General features: G+C 29.5%; 2 non-coding genes and 1 pseudogene across 2 annotated transcripts; all 3 read right to left on the reverse strand.

The window, feature by feature from the left end:
• LOC123304042 overlaps positions 1-1,298 on the reverse strand; it is a pseudogene marked incomplete at its 3' end in the record, with an annotated part of 3,798 nt that extends 2,500 nt beyond the window's left edge.
• A 635-nt stretch (positions 1,299-1,933) lies between these two features.
• LOC123304038 lies at positions 1,934-2,088 on the reverse strand. The gene has a single exon (XR_006536097.1). It is a non-coding gene; the product is annotated as a 5.8S ribosomal RNA (ribosomal RNA).
• Positions 2,089-3,041: 953 nt separating this feature from the next.
• Positions 3,042-5,198, reverse strand: LOC123304040. Its single transcript, XR_006536099.1, has one exon. It is a non-coding gene; the product is annotated as a small subunit ribosomal RNA (ribosomal RNA).
• Between the last annotated feature and the right edge of the window lie 2,302 nt (positions 5,199-7,500).

Genomic DNA, 7,500 nt, shown 5'->3' on the forward strand with positions numbered 1-7,500 from the left:
CAGAATCGCTACGGACCTCCATCAGGGTTTCCCCTGACTTCATCCTGACCAGGCATAGTTCACCATCTTTCGGGTCCCAGCGTGTACGCTCTAGGTGCGCCTCTATTATAATATAATCCGAAAACTAAATTATAATAATATAAGACGCCCTAGGAGTGCGATATTTAATACATAATATAAATATATCCTCCTTTTATCATTTATAAAAAAATATAAATAATATTTACTTTCATTGTGCCTTTGGGTTTCATAAAATTTATAAATATTTCGATGAAAAAATATTTTATTCCCAATGACTTGCGTACATGCTAGACTCCTTGGTCCGTGTTTCAAGACGGGTCCTGAAAGTACCCAAAGCTATATCGTCGCTGACAGATAAATTTTTAATAAAAAAAAATGAGCCAGTTCATTATCATACACCTACTGACAGTTAAATAGTATCATATAACGGCATAAAATCCGTATATATAATATGTTTTAATAAAAAAACCTATTTATACTCGTGGTGGATCTGAACGCGTTAATAACGCGACTCAATATCAATTTATAATTAATACCATCAAACAATTAATCAAGAAACATAGGCGTTTAACATACACAAAATATTATCAAAAAATAATATTGTACATTAATCAACGCACCAATGCCTATAGATTAATATTTAATGGGTCGCAACGTCCTACAAGATGAGAAGTGCATACCTCGTTATCATACAATTAACAATATACAGCAGTGCATATATTTTTACTAAAAATAAATTCCTAATAAAAATTTTTGTCACATGCTAGTACAAATTGGTTGATTAACGATAAAAAGTAAATGAATCTCATCTTTCGACCTTTCGGGTTTCTCAGGTTTACCCCTGAACGGTTTTACGTACTCTTTAACTCTCTCTTCAAAGTTCTTTTCAACTTTCCCTCACGGTACTTGTTCGCTATCGGTCTCGTGGTAATATTTAGCCTTAGATGGAGTTTACCACCCACTTAGAGCTGCACTCTCAAGCAACCCGACTCTAAGGAAAGATTCACCTATCATCAATAATAATCACTACGGGCCTGGCACCCTCTATGGGTATATGGCCCCATTCAAGATGGACTTGGATGTATTATATAACAATAGGTTTATATTGAATCTTCCTAAACACTACATTCCCCAAGTGTCTGTTTATCAGCCACGGGGTTCAGTGCTGGGCTTATCCCTGTTCGCTCGCCGCTACTAAGGGAATCCTAGTTAGTTTCTTTTCCTCCGCTTAATAATATGCTTAAATTCAGCGGGTAATCTCACCTACTCTGAGGTCGTAAAAGTTTTTAGAAGTATTAAAACAAAAATTTTTTTTATATATTATGTTTTTGTTATATTTTATAAGTAAACAATTTTCTTAATTATTCATACTCAAATTTTTTTAATATTATTATATAATATTATTTTTATATTTATCTAAAGAGAAGAAAATAAAAAATAAATAATTATATATATTAATTTTTTTCGAGTATATTGAAAATTTTATTACAAATAAAATATTCCATAACAAAATATTAATATATAATATTTTTGTTTATTCTTCTTTATTTAATATTTTAAAAATATATTATTAATATCATTTATTATTAATATTATTATTAACATAAAGTTTTATAATATTATATATAAATGATAAAAAATAATATTGATATATTAATTTAAAAATGTCGACAAATAATAAAAAATATATAAATTTTAAATGCTATTAAAAACATTTTATATTTATTTTTTTCTTATATTTGGCGTAAAACATTCATATATAAATAATTTTACATTTCTTTTATAAAAATTTTATTTATCAATTTAATTAAATATGAAAAAATAAATTTTCTTTTTTAATTATTGATAAATTTCTTTTTCATAAAAAAAATTTTATGTAAAATAATCTTTTATTATATTAATATAATGTATACGACCCTCAGCCAGATGTGGTCCGGGAACAGTATCCAAGGACCGCAATGTGCGTTCGAAATGTCAATGTTCATGTGTCCTGCAGTTCACAAGTTGACGCGCAATTAGCTGCGTTCTTCATCGACCCACGAGCCAAGTGATCCACCGTCCAGGGTAATCTTTTTAAATTTTAAATGTAAGTATTATTATTAATAATAATCTTTATTTTTAATATAAAAAATAAAATTATTAATTTATATATCTTTATAAATTCTTTTAAAATAAAAAAATTTTTCTAGAATATAAATTATATATTTTATTTTAAATATATATATATATAAATTAAAGATATTATGGTATTAATAAATATATACATAACATTTTTGATATTTTTGTTAGTGCTAGCTAGATATAATAATTAATATTTGGTATATTTTATAGAAATGTATTTATTTTTTTTTTATAAATTATTTTCTACATAAAAATATATATAATATTAATATGGTACAAAACAAATGGGTTTGTTTTTTAACATAATAACTTTTAATAAAAAAAAAGAAATATCAAGACAAAACATAAAGAAATTTAAATTTGAAATAAATTTTATTCTTTAAAAAAATTTTATCTTGTGTTTTCTTTATTTTTATTATATAACATAGAAAAATAAAAATATAGATTATATCAATTATAATCTTATTTTATTTTTCTTAATAGAGATTATATACATATAAACAAATAATTTCAATATATTCTATTTTTAATTTCACTTTTTTATAAGAGAAATTATTTATAGATTTTATTAATAATTATTGTTTAATAATAATAATAATATTGAATATAAAAATATTTTATATGTAACAAATATATTATTAATATTTATATAATATTCTCTATATTATATGTATAGATATATTATGTGTATAAAAAAAGTTTGGCGTATTACTTTAATATGATATCATAACCAAAATAAATCTCTTTTAACACATAATTACTATTATATATTTTGAGAAAATTACATATTAATATGTTATTTTGTTAAAAAAAATATTTCTTATCAATAATATTTTTATTTTTTGGAATATTTAAAAACAATACAAAAAATATAAATAAATATATTTTATATATATCGTTAATGATCCTTCCGCAGGTTCACCTACGGAAACCTTGTTACGACTTTTACTTCCTCTAAATGATCAAGTTTGGTCATCTTCCCAGCAACATCGGCAATATCAGAAATATTGCCGCGTACCAGTCCGAAGACCTCACTAAATCATTCAATCGGTAGTAGCGACGGGCGGTGTGTACAAAGGGCAGGGACGTAATCAACGCGAGCTTATGACTCGCGCTTACTGGGAATTCCTCGTTCATGGGGAACAATTGCAAGCCCCAATCCCTAGCACGAAGGAGGTTCAGCGGGTTACCCGGACCTTTCGGCCTGGGAGGACACGCTGATTCCTTCAGTGTAGCGCGCGTGCGGCCCAGAACATCTAAGGGCATCACAGACCTGTTATTGCTCAATCTCGTGCGGCTAGAATGCCGCCTGTCCCTCTAAGAAGAATTATTTGTACGCCGGCAGTAAAAACCACATCAAAAAACTGCGTACCCATACACCATAACATATGCAACATAAAGCACAATATATACAAAATATAATCTTGATCGTTAAATCTCAAAAATACATGCATATATAAATACAATACATAACACACATGAAAATGAATGAAATGGGAAACAAACAGCCGATGGGCCTTGAGATGCCGGTAAAGTACGTCTATTTAGCAGGCTAGAGTCTCGTTCGTTATCGGAATTAACCAGACAAATCGCTCCACCAACTAAGAACGGCCATGCACCACCACCCACCGAATCAAGAAAGAGCTCTCAATCTGTCAATCCTTCCGGTGTCCGGGCCTGGTGAGGTTTCCCGTGTTGAGTCAAATTAAGCCGCAGGCTCCACTCCTGGTGGTGCCCTTCCGTCAATTCCTTTAAGTTTCAGCTTTGCAACCATACTTCCCCCGGAACCCAAAAGCTTTGGTTTCCCGGAAGCTGCCCGCCGAGTCATCGGAGGAACTTCGGCGGATCGCTAGCTGGCATCGTTTATGGTTAGAACTAGGGCGGTATCTGATCGCCTTCGAACCTCTAACTTTCGTTCTTGATCAATCAAAACATTTTTGGCAAATGCTTTCGCTTCTGTCCGTCTTGCGACGATCCAAGAATTTCACCTCTAACGTCGCAATACGAATGCCCCCATCTGTCCGTATTAATCATTACCTCGGAGTTCCGAAAACCAACAAAATAGAACCGAGGTCCTATTCCATTATTCCATGCACACAATATTCAGGCAAAATTTGAGCCTGCCTTAAGCACTCTAATTTGTTCAAAGTAAACGTACCGGCCCACCTCGACACTCAATTAAGAGCACCGCGACGGGATTGCAATTGGGGGCTGCCACCGCTCTTAACGGTTAAACACTTACGACAAATTACATAATAAAAATATATATAATGCATTAAATAAATAATAACACTAAAATATACTTTATACATAATCTGTACCACCCACCGGTAGGACGTCCCACATAACATGCTAGTTAAACAATGCGAGCATTGAACCAACAGTGTAGGACACAGATTCGACTACGAGCTTTTTAACCGCAACAACTTTAATATACGCTATTGGAGCTGGAATTACCGCGGCTGCTGGCACCAGACTTGCCCTCCAATGGATCCTCGTTAAAGGATTTAAAGTGTACTCATTCCGATTACGGGGCCTCGGATGAGTCCCGTATCGTTATTTTTCGTCACTACCTCCCCGTGCCGGGAGTGGGTAATTTGCGCGCCTGCTGCCTTCCTTGGATGTGGTAGCCGTTTCTCAGGCTCCCTCTCCGGAATCGAACCCTGATTCCCCGTTACCCGTTACAACCATGGTAGGACGCAGAACCTACCATCGACAGTTGATAAGGCAGACATTTGAAAGATGCGTCGCCGGTACGAGACCGTGCGATCAGCTTAAAGTTATTCAGAGTCACCAAATTAAACGATGCAAATTAAAATTTACACCGATTGGTTTTGATCTAATAAAAGCATTCCTTCCATCTCTGGTCGGAACTCTGTTTGCATGTATTAGCTCTAGAATTACCACAGTTATCCAAGTAAATGTGGGTACGATCTAAGGAACCATAACTGATATAATGAGCCTTTCGCGGTTTCACCTTAATTTGGCTTGTACTGAGACATGCATGGCTTAATCTTTGAGACAAGCATATGACTACTGGCAGGATCAACCAGGGAACTATTTGTATTTATAATATTAAATATATAATAATATACATGATATTTTTGTTTTCTTATTATAAGAAAAAAAATTTTCATACAATAATTATTAATATATAATAATATTATTACAATTTCATTTTAAATATCAGATGGTCTCACCCATTACTGATATAAATTTTTTTTTTTTTATATCTCTATTGTTTTAAAATTAATAGAAAAAACATATGAGATATATATATTATTATTAATTTTTTTTTTTTTCAAATATATATTTTATTATGTCATTTATATAATTTTTTTGCTTTTACAAAAAGAAATATATAACATGTTATTCATAATAAATATTATTGAATAAAAAAAAAAAAAAATAATTATGATTTTTGTCAGACCATCACCAAATGGGTCTTAAAATATTTCAAACATTTTCTCATACTCGTCGCTAGATTGAAAGCGTCATTTATTTTTTAATTTTATTTAAAAAGTTAATTTTAAATAAAAAACGTTATAATAACACTTAATATTCTCGCTTGGTATGAGGTGAGTCAATGTAATATTATTTATAAAAATAATTTTTATATAAATATTGTGTGCTCATATGGGAGTGTAAAGTTTAAAACTTATAACCCATGAACTTGCTTTGACAAAAAAATTTATATGTTATTCTATTTATAATCAATAATTTAATAAAAAAAAATTTTTTTTTAAATATTGATATAAAAAGATATACATATAGAGGTTTTTTTACAAAATTCTCATTAATTTTTTTACAAAAATAATAATACAATATTTAATATCAAAATAATCCAAACTGATTACCATCCAGACTATTATCAATATATATAAGATTGTATTATTATTCATTTCAATACATATTTATTAAAACTGAGATAAAATTTCATATATTAATAAATATGCATGTGTAAAAAAAAAAATTTTTATATAATAATTGAAAATGTTTTTGCTATTATTTTGTATACATACATTAAATAATTGATAACAATTTAATACAATGTACACCTAAAAAATAATAACAGCATATACATATTCGAAACATTACTAGCAAAAAAACCAAAATACAATATTAAATATCAAAATAAACCAAACTGATTACCATCCAGAATATTTTGAGTATATATATATATAATTTTGTATATTTTGCGTTCATGTTAATAAAATATATAAATGATACATATTTGAAAAGTGTTATTCTTCTTTCTGTTTTTTCGTAATATCATGGTGTCCATAGACATGCAAAAGCGTCATACCAAGCCATATACATACCTACACCACCTTTGTTGAATGATACACGAACAGTATGAAAATTAAACAACATATTCAATATCATTTTATATTATACTAAAATAAATGTTATTCTATTAAGAAAGTGTATATTTTTAAATTTGGCATTCATTACATAGTCAAAATACAATAATAATATAGATGATACATATACGATAATTGTTATTTTTCTTTCTGTTTTTTCGTGATATCATGGTGTCCATAGAATTGCAACGACGTCATACCAAGCCATATACAACTCTACACCACCTTTGTTGAATGATACACTTAGAGTATGAAAAATAAACAAATTATACTATATCATACTATATCATATATGTAAGACTGTTGAACATAATACCACAAAATACACTATTTCATATAGATATACATTCATTCTTGTCAACATAAAAGTACGTTATAAATGATACATATACAATAAGTTTTATTCCTCTTTCTGTTATTCCGTAATATCATAGTGTCCATAGAATTGCAACGACGTCATACCAAGCCATATACAACTCTACACCACCTTTGTTGAATGATACACGGACAGTATGAAAAATAAACAACCTATTCTATACCATTTAATATCATACTAAAACATGAAACAAATGTTATTCTATTAAAAAGTGTATTATTTTATTATATTTAGTATTCATTACACAGTCAACATACATAAATGATACATATACGATAAGTGTTATTCCTCTATCTGTGCATCCGTAATATCATAGTGTCCATAGAATTGCAACAACGTCATACCAAGCCATATACAACTCTACACCACCTTTGTTGAATGATACACGGACAGTATGAAAAATAAACAACTTATACTATACCATACTATATCATATGTGTGAGACTGCTGAACGTAATACCACTAATACACTGTTATACATAGATATACATTCATCTCATTAACTTACACGCACTATCCATCATATATATTAAAGACATTACACCCGGTGCTTCAAACTCAAAATATGATAATGTTTAAAATGGCTTTAAACATCATAAACTTTACAGAATAATCAAA

The sequence above is a fragment of the Chrysoperla carnea genome (assembly GCF_905475395.1).
Source record: "Chrysoperla carnea chromosome X unlocalized genomic scaffold, inChrCarn1.1 SUPER_X_unloc_181, whole genome shotgun sequence".
Lineage (NCBI taxonomy): Eukaryota > Metazoa > Arthropoda > Insecta > Neuroptera > Chrysopidae > Chrysoperla > Chrysoperla carnea.